The sequence below is a fragment of the Lutra lutra genome, chromosome 6 (assembly GCF_902655055.1).
Source record: "Lutra lutra chromosome 6, mLutLut1.2, whole genome shotgun sequence".
NCBI classification, from domain to species: Eukaryota; Metazoa; Chordata; class Mammalia; order Carnivora; family Mustelidae; genus Lutra; species Lutra lutra.
Genome location: NC_062283.1, coordinates 644,635 through 663,278, shown reverse-complemented (window position 1 = coordinate 663,278; position 18,644 = coordinate 644,635). Strand labels below are relative to the sequence as shown.

Sequence of the window (18,644 nt, the reverse complement as noted above, 5' to 3'; positions counted from 1 at the left end):
TTTTATCCAGATATTTACCATATTATGGAAAAATAGCCTCTCAACTGTCAAATACTCATTCCCATCCCAGGGTAACATCTAAGTAAATAGTGACTTGAAAAATTCCTAACAGAGCAAACAGAAGGAAATTTCCATGGAACAAATAATCTATTTTTTTTTTTTTTTGATGAATAGCTTTAGTTTTCTTGTCAATATTTTCAGTCTATTTCCATTGTTCTGATTATAAAAAAAAAAAAACCGGAATAATTGTAATCCCAATAATTTCACATGGACAAAAAAGTCATGATAAACAATATCAGATTTATTACTGACTTCAAATTGTTTTCTGTAGACCCCCTTATCTGTAGGGGGTACATTCCAAGGCCCCCAGGGATTCCTAAAACCACAGATAGTACCAAGCCGTATATATACTACGTTTTTCCTACATAAAGGAAATGATAAAGTTTAATTTTTAAATTAGGCACAATAGAGGTTAACAATGTCTAGTAATAGAACAATTATAACAAGGTACTGTTGAAAGAGTTATGTGAGTGTGGGGTCTCTCTCTAATACCTTATGGCCCTCACCCTTCTTCTCCTTGTGATGCTGGGAGACGATGAAATGTCCACCTGAGCAGATGAAATGACATGACTGATGCATGTATGAGAAGTAGCTTCGGGCTGCTGTTGACCTTCTGATGAAGCCTCATTAGGATCACCTGATTCTGTAAGCCATGGTTGATCACAGTATTACTGAAACTACAAAAAGTGAAGCCTCAGATGATGGGGCTACTGTACATAGGGTGAAAAGTCTAGAGCTTCAGTTAAATATTCTGGTAGAAAGAACCTTATCTTCTGATTGCTTGCTTGCACTAAGAGCTTACTTCTAAGCTGAAAACTAAGGTACCAATAGAGATACAAAAGAGACACACAGACACACATCAACTCATGATATGAACAAAGCTGGAATATTGAGTTCCTATGAACAGATCTGTGACATGGAGTGGGGGGAAAGCTAGAATGCTTCACAGAGGACGTGTAAATGGAACTGAATTTGAAAAGGGATTTTTAGGAAAAGGAAGCTACAGAGTCTTTGAAAGAGCAAAGGAGGAAGAGCATGAGGCTGGAGGGAAACAGAAAGTACCCTGACCATAGGGCTTAAAGCTGGATCTGTGTCTGTCACAGGCCTGAGGAAGGTGTCCACATTATTCCCTCCTGTCCAGGACAGTAACTGAGGCAGGATTTGAATTCTGGCCATAATTTATAATTTCTACATATAATTTTATTCTCCAACTTCAAGAAGCACTCTGCATATTTGTTGAAAAATTATTGAAATATATACTGTGCCTAGTGAATCTTTATGTTTCCTTTTTGTTAAAAAAAATTAAGTACATTTTACGAGCAGTTCTTTTTTTTGAGCTTTTATATTTTGAGTTCATTCTTCATTTAACTTTTATTTTTTTATTTTTTTTTAAGATTATTTATTTATTTATTTGACAGAGAGAGATCACAAGCAGGCAGAGAGGCAGGCAGAAAGAGAGGAGGAAGCAGGCTCCCTGCTGAGCAAAGAGCCCAATGCGGGACTCCATCCCAGGACTCCGAGATCATGACCTGAGCCAAAGGCAGCGGCTTAACCCACTGAGCCACCCAGGTGCCCCTTCATTTAACTTTTAAAACACTACTATAGTTGAATATTTAAACAAAAACAATAGCAAGTAGTGAGCTATGATTATAGTCCTTCACTCATTCACTACTGCACATAAAATGCCAGCAGTGTTATTCACTGGCCCCATCAGAGGTCTGATACTGAACACCACCCCTGGGACATCCTCATATGCTTCCCCATTGTAATGGTGTCGTCCTTCCTGATTTGGATCAAAGTCCACCAGTTCTACCTGGTCCGTTTCATCAGTCTCTTCTACTTACTTCCTCTCAGGTAGGAGTTTTTCCAGCAAAGAGAGTTTATCAGGAGAGAGAAAGCCATTCTCAGGAAAGTTTACCTTAAATTCGATGATGAGGTGACCCTTCTCATATGGTCTATGATAAATTGGCATGTCTTCATTTAGCACACACTTGATATCTCCATGCTTGACAATTTCACCTGGATGAGAGGTGATGGCAATGGTTCAGTTGTCAAGAGTAGACACTGGCTTTTGAAACCTCACAGTGCTTCAACCAGCTGTATGTCCATACACATGAAAAGGTCTTCTCCTTGCTGAGTAAAAACAACGTTGTCCTTCTGATCTAAAACAATGATAATATCTCCTGGTTCCAGTCCTGGTTCTTGGTCTCCTTCACCATGGAATGTAATCTTTGTTAGGGTACGGAGTTGACCACCCCTCAGTTAGACAGAGAACACTCTCGATAATGCAAGTCACACAGCGAGGTTTATTTCCAGCTCGCTGGGGTCCAAGTATCTGCCCAGCGCAGCGGGTTTCAACAAGGACCCCGAGCACTCAAAGCCAAGGGTTTATATAGCATTTTCAAGGCACTTTCCCATAGCTACATACATATCTTACGTCCCACTTTGACAGTTTAACTTTGTTTAACCTTTTATCACCCCGGTGTCACCCTGGCGCCATCCTGGGGGTTAAGTGAGATTTAGGTTGAGAAGAAATTTAACTTTATTTACATTTCCTTCTGCCTCAGCCTCCTTCAGTTTTATGGTGGGGAGGGCGACCTTAGGCCTTGAGGAACTGAGCCATTTGTCTCTGGAAATTGGGTCATTGAAGAGATAGCCTTTTTGTTGTTAAATCACCAGGACATTTGCAAACCAAGGGAGATTCCTGTCTTGCAGGATTGTGATCTCTGCAAGTTAACTATTTGTTTTCTTTAACATCTGGTCCCTGTGGCGCCATCGCCTAACCGCCCTGGTGGTATATGATTAAGTTGTTTCTTAGGTTTTAGCTACTTTCTCTTATCTCAAGTTATGAGCGCGTGTGGGCTGGTTAGGGGCGCTCAGTGAAATGGCTTCCTGGCCTTCAGGATGGCCATTCTTATGCTAACCCACTCTTACCATGCAAGGTGCCGGCTTTTGCTTTGCCGAGATGGCTGTACTTCTGTCAGGGCCAGACCCAAGGTGGGTACAGCCTTGTTTTTCTTGGCCTCCACCACTGGAGCTGGTTTCTGGGACTTGTTTTTAAGTCCCCTGGGGGAAGGGGAGCAGGAACAGTAAAATATGTCCTTACATCTTCTGGCCATCTTTCATGCCTTTGTCAATATGAACTTCTAGAATCTTCTTCGCTCTAACTATCTTCCTTCCATTGCAGCTTTTACATCTATCTTTAGGTCTGATCCGATCACCATGGCCCTGGCACTCCATGCACACGGATTGAATGTGCTGAACCACTCCAGGTCCTATCTGATGAATTCTTACTTGCATTCCAGTACCTCGGCAATTGGGACAACATTCGGCTGCTCCTTTCTTACCACCTCAACTTTCACATTTATCGCATATCACGTTCTTTTGCAGAGCCAGTTTTCTTGTTGCACCATTATATAAATGGTACTTCAGGGTGGTACTTCAAGGCCAGTTTCCTGTAGGCCTTTTTCAATTCTTCTTGGGTGGCATTGGGTTTGACCCCCAAACATCATAGTAAGTGGTTTCTTTCACCATTTTCTACAGCCAGTGAGAGGGCCGATACTGGGGGGAGTGGGAAGGAGCATGTTGCTGAGCGAGTTGCTCGGCACTGCTCGGGCAGCCGCCGCTCCTCTGCTCCACCGAGCGTTCTGGAAAGTTCCCTTTATGAACAGTTCTATCTCTTAGGTGATTCTTTTTTTCTTGTGGGCTTTCAGTCCTTCTTAGGAGAGACTTGATGTTCCTTTTGTTCTGTAGTTAGGATGACAAGGCTCTGCCTCATTCAGCTTTGCTCTGTCCTTTCCCTCCTTCCACAGCTGATTATCCCTCACACTTACTAATAAGCTACAGCAAAAATAAAAAAGAGGAAAACAGAGGAAGACAAACAATAGGAGACTCTTAATTCTAGGAAGCTAACTGAGGGTTGCTGCGGGGGAGGGTGGGGTAACTGGGTGATGGGCATTAAGCAGGGCGCTTGATGTAATGAGCACTGGGTGTTATATGCAACTGATGCATCACTAAACTCTACCTCTGAAACTAACAGTACACTATATGTTAATTAATTGAATTTAAATAAAAATAAAAAATAACCATATACAAAAAAAGAAAGAGAAACCAAGGAAGAAAGAAAAAAGAAAGGAAGGAAGGCAGGGAGAAACCACAGCAGAGCCACCTGTGGTTACCTCTCAGTGGCTTACCTTCCACAAATGTAATTCTCGAAAAAGATATTAGAAATAGCTCCTTGATTGAGTTTGAGCAGGAAAGTTTTGGACAGTTTGGCCCAAGGCTACAGGACTTATTCAGGCCTTATAACTCTTAATCAGTTACTAGTGGTTACATGGACCTAGGCCATGTTCTATAACTCAGAATCCATCCAGGATGATCACACAAGTGGAGTGCTTAAAAAGGAATTCTCTTGTAATTCAACAGAAGTTTAATACAAAGAATTATTAAACCATAGAAGGAGAGTAGAATGATGTAAATAGAGCTATAAAGGATATCTGGGACCAAGGGACAGTACCCGAGAAAAGCCAAACTTGGAAGGGGGGCTCCCTCTCCATGGCTGAGGGTCAGACCTCACTGGAAGTAGGACTGACTGCAGCCTGCTGAGTGAAGAAGTCTGCTGTGGCTGAACCAAACGACAGCAGTAGATAGGAAATCATGAAGATTATTTCACTTAGAGGTCACCTCCACTTGAGGAATGATGGAAAAATCCCGAGATTCTCTTTTGCTTTCCTGAGAATGGGAGATAAAACATCCGAGAAACACGATCCCAACTGGATCCCCATTACTCCTCCCAATGCAGACATAATTTTCTTCTTCTTTGCACAGATACCTGAATAACTTGACACGTTGACTGAAAGTGCAGCTGTGAGGTTGCATGGCTAACCCTTAGCTTTCTACAGAAGTTAGAAAGGGGTAGGAGATATGGGACAAAAGGACACCAGGTATAACTAGAGAAAAGGTAGATACGTTATAGTTTAATTTTCTTCCTACTGGCAAAGGGAGAAATAAAGGTTTTTATGACTAGTTGCTTTTGTCGGCTATGGCGTGAAACATCTCCTCTCTTTTTTTGAAGTAAGGCACAATGAAGGAAAAATGGTGGACACAAATCTTTCTACGTCTGCAAATCACTGGCCAGCTTACTTTTTTCTTATGTTAGTCCTTTTATGCCCTTACCTGTGCTTAAATAGCACTTGTCCTTCCTGTGACTGTTGACATTCCCCGCATCTGTCTTCATGATCTATGCCCTCCTTCCTTGTGGACCTGTCTAACCTCCAGTTTTCATCTCCTTGAACTTGCCAACATAAATGGCTGACCACACCACAAATTCTAATCCGCTATATCATATTAGGAAAACAGAGTCTGAAAATTACTGTGATTATCATCGCTATAAAAGCGAGAGTCCCGAGTTTACCATAAAGATTCAGGTTTTGCTGAAAGGAGGAAAAATTAGAGCCTTCGTGGTACTGGGGGATGGACCATTTTCCAAGAGCAGCTGGAGCCTTTATGGGAACAAAAAGAATATGACTTGCTTCTCTTGACTGGGGCCATTGGGAGGGTAAATCCCAGAGAGGCAATTAATGTTCTTCCAGGAGTTGTCCTGGTTAGAACAGCTTCTGAGGAATATCTTTAACATGATACCACACTCCTGTACTTAAGGTAACAAGGAACCTACAAACCAACCATCACTAATACAAATGCTTTAAACTGTGTTCGTAGGGAAGGAAATGGGTTGTCCTGAATTACCTGAAATATTTCCCTAGCACCTCATTATGCTAAGGGCCAAATCTGAGGGATAATTTGTCAGAGGTAATCTAATTTGTGGAGGGAAGGGAAAGTAGAAACATTTTTTCTTACTTTTTATTTATTTTTTTTTGTGCCAGTACCGTGCTGTCTTGGGGATCACAGCTTTGTAGTAAAGCTTGAAATCAGGAAATGTGATGCCCCCAGCTTTGCTTTTCTTTTTCACTATTTCCTTAGCTATTCAGGGTCTTTTCTGGTTCCATACAAATCTTAGGATTGTATGTTCCAGCACTTTGAAAAATGCCAGTGGAATTTTGATCAGGATTGCATTGAAAGTATAGATTGCTCTTGGCAGAATAGACATTTTAACAATGTTTGGTCTTCTGATCCATGAGCATGGAATGCTTTTCCATCTCTTTGTGTCTTCTTCAATTTCTTTCATGAGTGTACTGTAGTTCCTCAAGTAGAGATCCTTTACCTCTTTGGTTAGGTTTATTCCAAAGTCTCTTATGGTTTTAGGTGCTATAGTAAATGGAATTGATTCTCTAATTTCCCTTTCTATATTTTCATTGTTAGTGTGTAAGAAAGCAACTTACTTGTGGAGCATATGGAATAACATGGAGGACATTAGGAGAAGGAAAGGAAAAGTGAATTGGGGGAAATCAGAGGGGGAGATGAACCCTGAGAGACTATGGGCTATGAGAAACAAACTGAGGGTTTTGGAGGAGAGGGGATGGGAGGTTAGGTGAGCCTGGTAGTGGGTGTTAAAGAGGGCACATATTGTATGGAGCATTGGGTGTGATGCATAAAGAATGAATCTTTGGAACACCAAAAATAATAAAATTAAATTAAAAAAAAAAGAAAGCAACTGATTTCTGTGCATTGAATTTGTATCCTGCCACGTTACTGAATTCCTGTATGAGTTCTAGTAGTTTAGGGGTGGAGTCTTTTGTGTTTTCCATATAAAGTATCATGTCATCTGTGAGGAGAGAGAGTTTGATTCTTCTTTGCCAATTTGAATACCTTTTATTTTTTTGTCTGATTGCTGTTGCTAGGACTTCTAGTATCACATTGAACAAGAGTGGTGAGAGTTGGCATCCTTGTTGTGTTCCTGATCTCAAAGGGGAGGCTGTCAGCTTTTCCCCACTGAGAATGATATTTGCTGTGGGTTTTTCATAGATAGATTTTGTAAAGTTTAGGAATGTTCCCTTTATCCCTATTTTTATTTAAATTCAATTAATAACATATAGCGTATTATTAGTTTCAGAAGTAGAGTTCAGTGATGCATCAGTTGCATATAACATCCATTGCTTATTACATCATGTGCCATCCTTAATGCCCATCACCCAGTTACCCCATCCAACCATCCACGTCCCCTCCAGCAATCTTCAGTCTCTTTCCTAGAGTTAAGAGTCTCTTATGGTTTTTCTGTCTCTGACTTCATCATATTTTATTTTTCCCTTCCTTCTCCTATGTTCCTCTGTTTTGTCTCTTAAATCCCACATTTGAGTGAAATCATATGATAATTGTCTTTCTCTGATTGACTTATTTCACTTAGCGTAATACCCTCTAGTTCCATCCACGACATTGCAAAAGGCAAGAGTTCATTTTTAAAATTATTATTATGTTTAGTTAGCCACTGTATAGTACATGATTAGTTTTTTAAAAATATTTATTTATTTTAAAAATTTCTTTACAATGTTCCAGAATTCATTGTTTATGCACCACACCCAGTGCTCCATGCAATATGTGCCCTCCATAATACCCACCACCAGGACTTCATTTTTTATGGCTGCATAGTATTCCGTGTGTGTGTGTGTGTGTGTGTGTGTGTGTGTGTGTGTGTGTGTGTATCACATCCTCTTTATCCATTCATGTCTTGATGGACATCTAGGTTCTTTCCATAGTTTGGCTATTGTGGACATTCCTGCTATAAGCTATGGGGTGCATGTACCCCTTCTTTTCACTACATCTGTATCTTTTGGATAAATACCTAGTAGTACAATTGATGAGTTGTAGGGGAACTCTATTCTTTTTTTTAAAATTAACATATCATGTATTATTAGCCTCACCAGTACAGGTCTGTGAATCACCAGTTTTACACACTTCACAGCACTCACCATAGCACATATCTTCCCCGATGTCCATAACCCAACCACCCTCTGTCTACACTCTTCCCCCCGGCAACCCTCAGTTTGTTTTGTGAGATTAAGAGTCTCTTATGGTTTGTCTCCCTCCCGATCCCATCCTGTTTCATTTTTTCCTTCCCTACCTCCTATGTCCCACACTTTGCCTCTCAACTTCCTCATATCAAGGAGATCCATGATAATTGTCTTTCTCTGATTGACTTTTTTCACTCAGCATGATACCCTCTAGTTCCATCCACATCATCATAAATGGCAAAATTTCATTTCTTTTGATGGCTGCATAGTATTCCATTGTATATATACACCACATCTTCTTTATCTAGTCATCTATTGATGGACATCTAGGTTCTTTCCAAAGTTTGGCTATTGTGGACATTGCTGCTATAAAAATTCAGGTGCATGTGCCCCTTCGGATCACTACATTGGTATCTTTAGGGTAAATACCCAGTAGTGCAATTGCTGGGTCATAGGGTAGCTCTATTTTCAACTTTTTGAGGTACCTCCATGCTGTTTTCCAGAGTGGTTGCACCAGCTTGCATTCCCACCAACAGTACAGGAAAGTTCCCCTTTCTCTGCATCCTTGCCAGCATCTGTCATTTCCTGACTTGTTGATTTTCGCCATTCTGACTGGCGTGAAGTGGCATCTCATTGTGGTTTTGCTTTGTATTTCCCTGATGCCGAGTGATATGAAGCAGTTTTTCATGTGTCTGTTGGCCATCTGGATGTCTTCTTTGAAGAAATGTCTGTTCATGTCCTCTGTCCATTTCTTTTTTTTTTAAGATTTTTTTTTTTTTAATTTATTTGACAGAGAGAGATCACAAGTAGGCAGAGAGGCAGGCAGAGAGAGAGGAAGGGAAGCAGGCTTCCTGCCGAGCAGAGAGCCCGATGCGGGGCTCGATCCCAGGACCCCGAGACCATGACCTGAGCCGAAGGCAGCGGCTTAACCCACTGAGCCACCCAGGCGCCCCCCTCTGTCCATTTCTTGATTGGATTATTTGTTCTTTGGGTGTTGAGTTTGATAAGCTATTTATAGATTTTGGAAACTAGCCCTTTATCTGATATGTCATTTGCAAATATCCACTCCCATTCTTTCAGTTGTCTTTTGGTTTTGTTAACTGTTTCCTTTGCTGTGCAAAAGCTTTTGATCTTGACGAAGTCCCAATAGTTCATTTTTGCCCTTGCTTCCCTTGCTTTTGGTGATGTTCCTAGGAAGAAGTTGCTGTGGCTGAGGTCAAAGAGGTTGCTGCCTGTGTTCTTCTCAAGGATTTTGATGGATTCCTTTCTCACATTGAGGTACTTCATCAATTTTGAGTCTATTTTTGTGTGTGGTGTAAGGAAATGGTCCATTTTAATTTTTCTGCATGTGGCTGTCCAATTTTCCAAACACCACTTGTTGAAGAGACTTTTTTCCCATTGGACATTCTTTCCTGCTTGGTTGAAGATTAGTTGACCATAGAGTTGAAGGTCTATTTCTGGGCTTTCTATTCTGTTCCATTGATCTATGTGTCTGTTTTTGTGCCAGTACCATACTGTCTTGATGATGACAGCTTTGTAATAGAGCTTGAAGTCTGGAATTGTGATGCCACCAACTTTGGCTTTCTTTTTCAATATTCCTTTGGCTATTCGAGGTCTTTTCTGGTTCCATATAAATTTTAGGATTATTTGTTCCTTTTCTTTGAAAAAAATTGATGGGATTTCAATAGGGATTGCATTAAATGTGTAGATTGCTTTAGGTAACATAGACATTTTTACAATATTTGTTTTTCCGATCCATAAGCATGGAACATTTTTCCATTTCATTGTGTCGTCCTCAGTTTCTTTCATGAGTACTTTATAGTTTTCTGAGTATAGATTCTTTGCCTCTTTGGTTAGGTTTATTCCTAGGTATCTTATGGTTTTGGGTGCAATTGTAAATGGGACTGACTCCTTAATTTCTCTTTCTTTTGTCTTGGTGTAAAGAAATGAACCTGATTGCTGTGCATTGATTTTATATCCTGACACTTTACTGAATTCCTGTACAAGTTCTAGCATATTTGGAGTGGAGTCTTTTGGGTTTTCCACATATAGTATCATATCATCTGCAAAGAGTGATAGTTTGACTTCTTCTTTGCTGATTTGGATGCCTTTAATTTCTTTTTGTTGTCTGATTGCTGAGGCTAGGACTTCTAGTACTATGTTGAATAGCAGCGGTGATAATGGACATCCCTGCCGTGTTCCTGACCTTAGCGGAAAAACTCTCAGTTTTTCTCCATTGAGAATGATATTTGCAGTGGGTTTTTCATAGGTGGCTTTGATAATATTGAGGTATGTGCCCTTTATCCCTACACTTTGAAGAGTTTTGATCAGGAAGGGATGCTGTACTTTGTCAAATGCTTTGTCAGCATCTATTGAGAGTTTGATATGGTTCTTGTTCTTTCTTTTATTAATGTATTGTATCACATTGATTAATTTGCAGATGTTGAACCAACCTTGCAGCCCTTGAATAAATCCCATTTGGTCTTGGTGAATACTCCTTTTAATGTTCTTTTGGATCATATTGACTAGTATTTTGGTGAGAATTTTTGCATCTGTGTTCATCAAGGATATTGGTCTGTAATTCTCTCTTTTGATGGGGTCTTTGTCTGGTTTTTGGGATCAAGGTAATGCTGGCCTCGTAAAATGAGTTTTGAAGTTTTCCTCCCATTTCTATTTTTTGGAACAGTTTCAGGAGAATAGGAATTAATTCTTCTTTAAATGTTTGGTAGAATTCCCCTGGGAAGCTGTCTGGCCCTGCACTTTTGTTTGTTTGGAGATTTTTGATGACTGTTTCAATCTCCTTACTGGTTATGGATCTGTTCAGGTTTTCTATTTCTTCCTGGTTCAGTTGTGGTAGTTTATATGTTTCTAGAAATGTATCCATTTCTTCCAGATTGTCGAATTTGTTGATGTAGAGTTGCTCATAGTATGTTCTTTTTTTAAAAAAATTAATGTTTTATTTCTTTTCAGCATAAGAGTATTCATTGTTTTTGCACCACACCCCAGTGCTCCATGTAATCCGTGCCCTCTCTAATAACCACCACCAGGTTCCCCCAACCTCCCACCCCCCGCCCCTTCAGAACCCTCAGATTGTTTTTCAGAGTCCATAGTCTCTCATGGTTCACCTCCCCTTCCAATTTCCCTCAACTCCCTTCTCCTCTCCATCTCCCCTTGTCCTCCATGCTATTTGTTATGCTCCACAAATAAGTGAAACCATATGATAATTGTATTTCTTTGGTGTTGGTTGTGATCTCTCCTCTTTAATTCATGATTTTATTTATTTGGGTTCTTTCTCTTTTCTTTTTGATAAGTCTGGCCAGGGGTTTAATCAATCTTATTAATTCTTTCGAAGAACCAGCTCCTAGTTTCGTTGATTTGTTCTGTTGTTTTTTTAGTTTCTATTTCATTGATTTCTGCTCTGATCTTTATGATTTCTCTTCTCCTGCTGGGTTTAGGGTTTCTTTGTTGTTCTTCTCCAGCTCCTTTAGGTGTAGGGTTAGGTTGTGTACCTGAGACCTTTCTTGTTTCTTGAGAAAGGCTTGTATCGCTATATATTTTCCTCTCAAGACTGCCTTTGCTGTGTCCCACAGATTTTGAACAGTTGTGTTTTCATTATCATTTGTTCCCATAAATTTTTTCAATTCTTCTTTAATTTCCTGGTTGGCCCATTCATTCTTTAGAAGGGTGCTGTTTAGTCTCCATGTATTTGGGTTCTTTCCAAATTTCCTCTTGTGATTGAGTTCTAGCTTCAGAGCATTGTGGTCTGAAAATATGCAGGGAATGATGTCAATCTTTTGGTACCAGTTGAGACCTGCTTTGTGACCCAGGATGTGATCTATTCTGGAGAATGTTCCATGTGCACTAGAGAAGAATGTGTATTCTGTTGCTTTGGGGTGAAATGTTATGAATATATCTGTGATGTCCATCTGGTCCAGTGTGTCATTTAAGGTCCTTATTTCCTTGTTGATCTTTTGCTTGCATGATCTGTCCATTTCAGTGAGGGGAGTGTTAAAGTCCCCTACTCTTATTGTATTATTGTTGATGTGTTTCTTTGATTTTGTTATTAATTGGTTTATGTAGTTGGCTGTTCCCATGTTAGGGGCATAGATATTTAAAACTGTTAGATCTTCTTGTCGGACAAACTCTTTGAGTATGATATAGTGTCCTTCCTCATTTCTTATTATAGTGTTTGGCTTAAAATCTATTTGATCTGATATAAGGATTGCCACTCCAGCTTTCTTTTGATGTCCATTAGCATGGTAAATTGTTTTCCACCCCCTCACTTTAAATCTGGAGGTATCTTTGGGTCTAAAATGAGTTTCTTGTAGACAGAATATTGATGGGTTTTGGTTTTTTATCCAATCTGATATGCTGTGTCTTTTGATTGGGGCATTGAGCACATTTACATTCAGGGTAACTATTGAGAGATATGAATTTAGTGCCTTTGTATTGCCTGTAAGGTGACTGTTACTGTATATTGTCTGTTCCATTCTGGTCTACTACTTTTAGGCTCTCTCTTTGCTTAGAGGACCCCTTTAAATATTTCCTGTAGAGCTGGTTTGCTGTCTGCAAATTCTTTTAGTTTTTTTTTTTTTTTTTTGTCTTGGAAGCTTTTTATCTCCCTTCTCTCCTTCTATTTTCAATGATAGCCTAGCTGGATATAGTATTCTTGTTTGAATGTTCTTCTTATTTAGTGCTCTGAATATATCATGCCAGTTCTTTCTGGCCTGCCAGGTCTCTGTGGATAAGTCTGCTGTCAATCTAATATTTTTACCATTGTATGTTATAGACTTCTTGTCCCGGACTGATTTCAGGCTTTTCTCTTTGTCACTAAGACTTGTAAATTTTACTATTAGATGATGGGGTATGGACCTATTCTTATTGATTTTGAGGGAGGTTCTCTGCACCTCCTGGATTTTGATGCTTGTTCCCTTTGCCATATTAGGGGAATTCTGTACAATAATTTGCTCCAATATACCTTCTTCCACCCTCTCTCTCTTTCTTCTTCTTCTGGAATCCCAATTATTCTAATTTGTTTTGTGTTACGGTATCAGTTATCTCTTGAATTCTCCCCTTGTGGTCTAGTAGTTGTCTCTTTTTTTGTGCAGTTCCTTTATTCTCTCTCATTTGGTCTTCTGTATCACTAATTCTCTCTTCTGCCTCATTTATCCTAGCAGTAAGAGCCTCCATTTTTTATTGCACCTCATTAATAGCTTTTTTGATTTTTAGCTTGGTTAGATTTTAGTTCTTTTATTTCTCCAGAAATGGCTTTTATTTCTCCAGACAGGGTTTCCCTACTTCCATGCCTTTTTTGAGCCAAGCTAGCACCTTGAGAATTGTCATTCTGAACTCTAGATCTGACATATTACCCACGTCCGTGTTGATTAGGTCTCTAGCCTTTGGTACTGCCTCTTGTTCTTTTTGTTGTTGTTGTGAGTTTTTCTGCCTTGTCATTTTATCCAGATAAGAATATATGAACAAGAGTATAAAATACTAAAAGTGTGGGAAAGACCCCAGAAAAATGTGCATAATCGTACCAGAAGAGACCCCCAATCATGGGGAGAAGAAAAGGGGTAAAAAGAAGTTCATAAAAATTTTTAAAAAGAAAAAGAAGAAAGAAAATATCTATATTAGACTGGTGAATATAACAGAACCAACCACTTGATTTTGAGAGTAGTTTGGTCTCTTAGAAGAAACTACCTCCCAAACTTCTAAAGAAAGAAAAATGTGTACACACACACACACACACACACACACACACACACAAAATAATGGTAAACATGATGAAGGGATGGAATATGACTGTAAAGATAAAAAAATTTTTAAAAATTCTAAAAAAGGAGTTTATAAGATAAGTTGGTTGGGAAAAGAAAGAAAGAGAAAGTGGAGAGAATTTGATCAGGCTGGAGACTAGAAGAAACCTTGTACTAGATTTAAGGTATATTTTGATCTATTAACAGGGGAGGGGCTAAGTAATCTGCTCAGGTTCACTCTCGGGAGCTTTTGTTCTCTGAATGCTTTCTGTAGAGCTCTGGAGGATGGGGAATGAAAATGGCGGCCTCCCAGTCTCTGGCCTGGAGGAGCTGAGAGCTCGGGGCCCACTCCTCAGTTAGCCCTCCAAGAAAAGCATTCAGTCCCTCCCATCTCCCTGGTCTCCAGCTGTGCTCTGAGCTCACCTGGCCTGTGACCAAGTGTTTCTCTCTCTGGCACATAGACCTGTTTGGAGTCTCCAAACCCAGCAGACCCCTGCTGCTCTTCTGGGGGTGGATGTCTCCCCAGATCTGGCACTTGTGGGGTTACTGCTCAAAGAGTAGTGGTCTGACTGTGCCACGGATCACAGTTTAAGGAAACCTGGAGCTGAGAGCTCACTCCTCAGCTCTATCTCCGTAGCTGTCTTCCCCACTCTTACTACCTGTGAGCTCTGCTACATTCAGACACCCCCGATCCTTCTTTGACCCCACGGGACCTGAGACCACTCTGTCCCCGTGAGGGCTCCACCCCTGCTTAGACTCTGGAGCGATGTCCTCAGTGGTGCAGACTTTTAAAAGTTCAGATTTTGTGCTCCGTTGCTCTGACACTTGCCAGGAGCCAGCCCCTCCCCCTGTGGTCTATCTTCCCATCGCTTGGATTCACTTCTCCTCAGGTCCTACCATTCCAAACATGGTCAATTTTCTGTTTCTAGAATTGCTGCTCTTCTTTTCGATCTCCTGTTGGATTTGTAGGTGTTTGGAATGGTTTGGTAAATATCTAGTTGAACTCCTGCTACCTGATGACATCTCAGCCTGCTACTCCTCTGCCATCTTGACTCCTCCCCCTCGGGAAGCTCTATTGTTAACATCTTGAGGAACCTCCGTACTATTTTCCAGAGTGACTGCACCAGGTTGCATTCCCACCAACAGTGTAGGAGGGTTCCCCTTTCTCCACATCCTTGTCAACATCTGTTGTTTCCTGCCTTGTTAAGTTTTGCCATTCTAACTGGTGTAAGGTGGTATCTCAGTGTGGTTTTGATTTTTATTTCCCTGATGGCTAGTAATGTAGAACAATGTTTCATGTGTCTGTTAGCCATTTCTTTGTCTTCTCTAGAGAATTTTCTTTTCATATCTTTTGCCCATTTCTTGACTGGATTCTTTATTTTTGGGTGTTCGTTTGAGAAGTACTTTACAGATCTTGGATTTCAGATCCTTATCTGTAATGTCATTTATAAATATCTTCTCCCATTCCATGAGTTGCCTCTTAGTTTTGTGGATTGTTTCCTTTGCTGTACAGAAGATTTTTTTCTTGATGAAGTCTGAAAAGTTCCTTTTTGCTTTTGTTTCTCTTGTCTTTGGGGACATGTCTTGAAAGAATTTGCTGTGGACTAATGTCCAAGAGGTAACTGCCTATGTTCTCGTCTAGGATTTTGATGGATTCCTGTCTCACATTGAGATCTTTCATGCATTGTGAGTTTAACTTTGTGTATGATGTAAGGGAATGGTCCACTTTCATTCTATATGTAGCAGTCCAATTTTCCAAGCACCATTCATTGAAGAGTCTGTCTTTTTTTCCATTGGATGTTTTTTCCTGATTTGTCACAGATTAATTGACGAGAGAGTTGAGAGTCCATTTCTGAGGTCTCTGTTCTGTTCCATTGGTCTATGTGTCTGTTTTTGTGCTAGTACCATGGTTCCAAACTCCTCTTATGAGGCCATCATTGCCCTGCTCTGAAACCAGGCAAAGACCCCATCAAAAAGGATAATTACAGACCAATATCTCTGATGAACATGGATGCCAAAATACTCAATAATAAGATCCTAGCCAATAGGATCCAACAGTACATTCATAGGATTATTTACCATGACCAAGTGGGTTTTATGCCTGGGATGCAAGGGTGGCTCAACATTCACAAATCAGTCAATATGATAGAGCATTTAAACAAAAGAAAACTCTAGAACCATATAATCCTCTCAACTGATGCAGAAAAAGCATTTGACAAGATACAGCACCCTTTTAAAAATTTTTTTATTTTATTTTTTCAGTGTTCTGAGATTCATTGTTTATGCACCACACCCAGTGCTCCATGCAATACGTGCCCTCCTTAATACCCACCTCCAGGCTTACCCATCCCCCCATTTTCCTCCCCTCCAAGACCCTGTTTGTTTCCTTCTCCTAATGTCCTCCATGTTATTCCCTATGCTCCAAAAGTAAGTGAAACTATATGATAATTGATTTTCTCTGCTTGACTCATTTCAGTCAGCATAATTTCCTCCAGTCACATCCATATTGATACAGAAGTTGGGTATTCATCCTTTCTGATGTACAGCACCCTTTCTTGATTAAAACTCTTCATATTGTAGGGATGGAAGGAACTTCCCTTAATTTCATAAAAACCATCTATGAAAAATTCACAGCAAAGGAAGAATGAAACTGGATCACTTTCTTTCTTTCTTTTCTTTTTTTTAAAATTTCTTTTCAGTGTAACAGTATTCATTGTTTTTGCACCACTCCCAGTGCTCCATGCAATACATGCCTTCCTTAATACCCACCACCAGGCTCACCCAACCTCCCAACCCCCCGTCCCTTCAAAACCCTCAGGTTGTTTTTCAGAGTCCATAGTCTCTCATGGTTCACCTCCCCTTCCAATTTCCCTCAACTCCCTTCTCCTCTCCATCTCCCCATGTCCTCCATGTTATTTGTTATGCTCCACAAATAAGTGAAACCATATGGTAATTGACTCTCTCTGCTTGACTTATTTCACTCAGCATAATCTCTTGAAACTGGATCACTTTCTTAAACCATACCCAAAGCTAAACTCAAAATGGATCAAAGACCTTAGTTAGAGGCAGGAGTCCATCAAAATCCTAGAGGAGAAAACAGGCAGCAACCTCTTTGACCTCAACTGTAGCAACTTCTTACTAGACATGTCACCACAGGCAAGGGAAACAAAAGCAAAAATAAACTATTGGGACTTCATCTAGATAAAAAGCCTCTGCATAGTGAAGGAAACAATCAACAAAACTAAATGGCAGCCTAAGGAATAGGAGAAGATATTTGCAAATGACATATCTGTTAAAGGGTTAGTATCCAAAATCTATAAAGAACTTACTAAACTCAACCCCAAAAAACCCAAATAATCTGGTCAAGAATTGGGCAGATAACATGAATAGACACTTTTCCAAAGAAGGCGTCCATATGACTTACAGAAGCATGAAAAGATGCTCAATGCCACTCATCATCAGGGAAATACAAATCAAAACCAGGATGATACCACCTCACACCTGTCAGAATGGCTAAAATTAACAACACAAGACACAACAGGTTTAACTATACATTTGTGAAAACTCTTTGAAATGTACATTTTAAGTGGATGGATTTTATTGTATGTAAATTATACTTTGCTAGACTTGAAAAAAGAGAACCATTTATATATTGAAAGATTGGAGTGCTACATGAGGTTTCCCAATGGTAAGATTTCCAGGGAGGCAGGAGGAGTCTGTGTTTTCACATTTTGTAAAGTTTGTGTGATATGTGAAGTGATCCCATCACATGATTTAATATTAAAATTATTATTTAATTACTTAATATTTAATAAAAATTCTGTTACATACATGAGCCTTACTTGTGGATAGGTTCAAGACATGGGACTGTACCTTTTATCAGTGTTCATGTCCAGTGAGAGATTAAAAGCAAGATGAGATATTTGTGGAGCATAAGAAATAACACAGAGGACATGGGGAGATGGAGAGGAGAAGGGAGTTGGGGGAAATTGGAGGGGGAGACGAACCATGAGAGACTATGGACTCTGAAAAACAATCTGAGGGTTTTGAAGGGGAGGGGGGTGGGATGTTGGGTGAGCCTGGTGGTGGGTATTAAGGAGGGCATGTATTGATTGCATGGAGCACTGGGTGTGGTGCATAAACAATGAATTCTGGTACACTGAAAAGAAATTTAAAAAATAAAAATAAAAAAATAAAAAGATGAGAGAATAAAACAAAATATGCAGAGAGGGAATCCAAGTACAGCAGACCACATAATGGTAATGCACTCAGGAACCTAGGGGAAATCCAGCACATCTATTTTCTTAGTTTTATGATCTATTTAAAAAGATCTAGGTCAATTACATCTAGATCTTAAAAGAGGTGAAAAACCACAACTAATATCTGTAATTCTGTATCTAATATCTGTAATATCTACAGCTACAAATGTAATGAGTTTCTAAGATACCGCTTTAAAAAAAATTGTCTGTGAACAATGAATCATGGAGCACTATGTCAAAAACGAATGAAGTACTGTATGGTGACTAACATAACAAAATAAAACAAAACAAAACAAAACAAAATAAAATAAAATAAAATAAATTGTCCCTAGACCACTGTTCCTATCTATAAGCTGACTAGCTTCGACTGAACATGTCTTCCACTCTGAAGTAGAATATGCAAAGTTGATTTATTTCAAGTGGTGATGGGGGAGAATGATATGTGTAATAAATTGGTCAAGTGATCACAAGAAAAATATGACATATTCATATTATTAAGTAATTAAAAAAATCACACGGAAGTGGAGTCTCTTCCACCCATGATTCATCAACGTTATTATCTACCACTAATAGTGATAAATTAAAGGATATGAATCAATTTTCTTTTCAACATTAAAAATGAATTCTGCTTAGCAAAGAGTAACAATGTTTAAAAGAAAAGTTTTACT

General features: G+C 39.6%; 1 protein-coding gene and 1 pseudogene across 1 annotated transcript in view; one reads left to right on the top strand and one right to left on the bottom strand.

Moving 5' to 3' along the window:
• LOC125101887 (olfactory receptor 2W1) overlaps positions 1-18,644 on the top strand; it is a 311,804-nt gene that overhangs the window by 172,321 nt on the left and 120,839 nt on the right. The gene's annotated exons all lie outside the window — the stretch shown is intronic.
• Positions 1,640-3,375, bottom strand: LOC125101899 (dnaJ homolog subfamily A member 1-like; annotated as a pseudogene).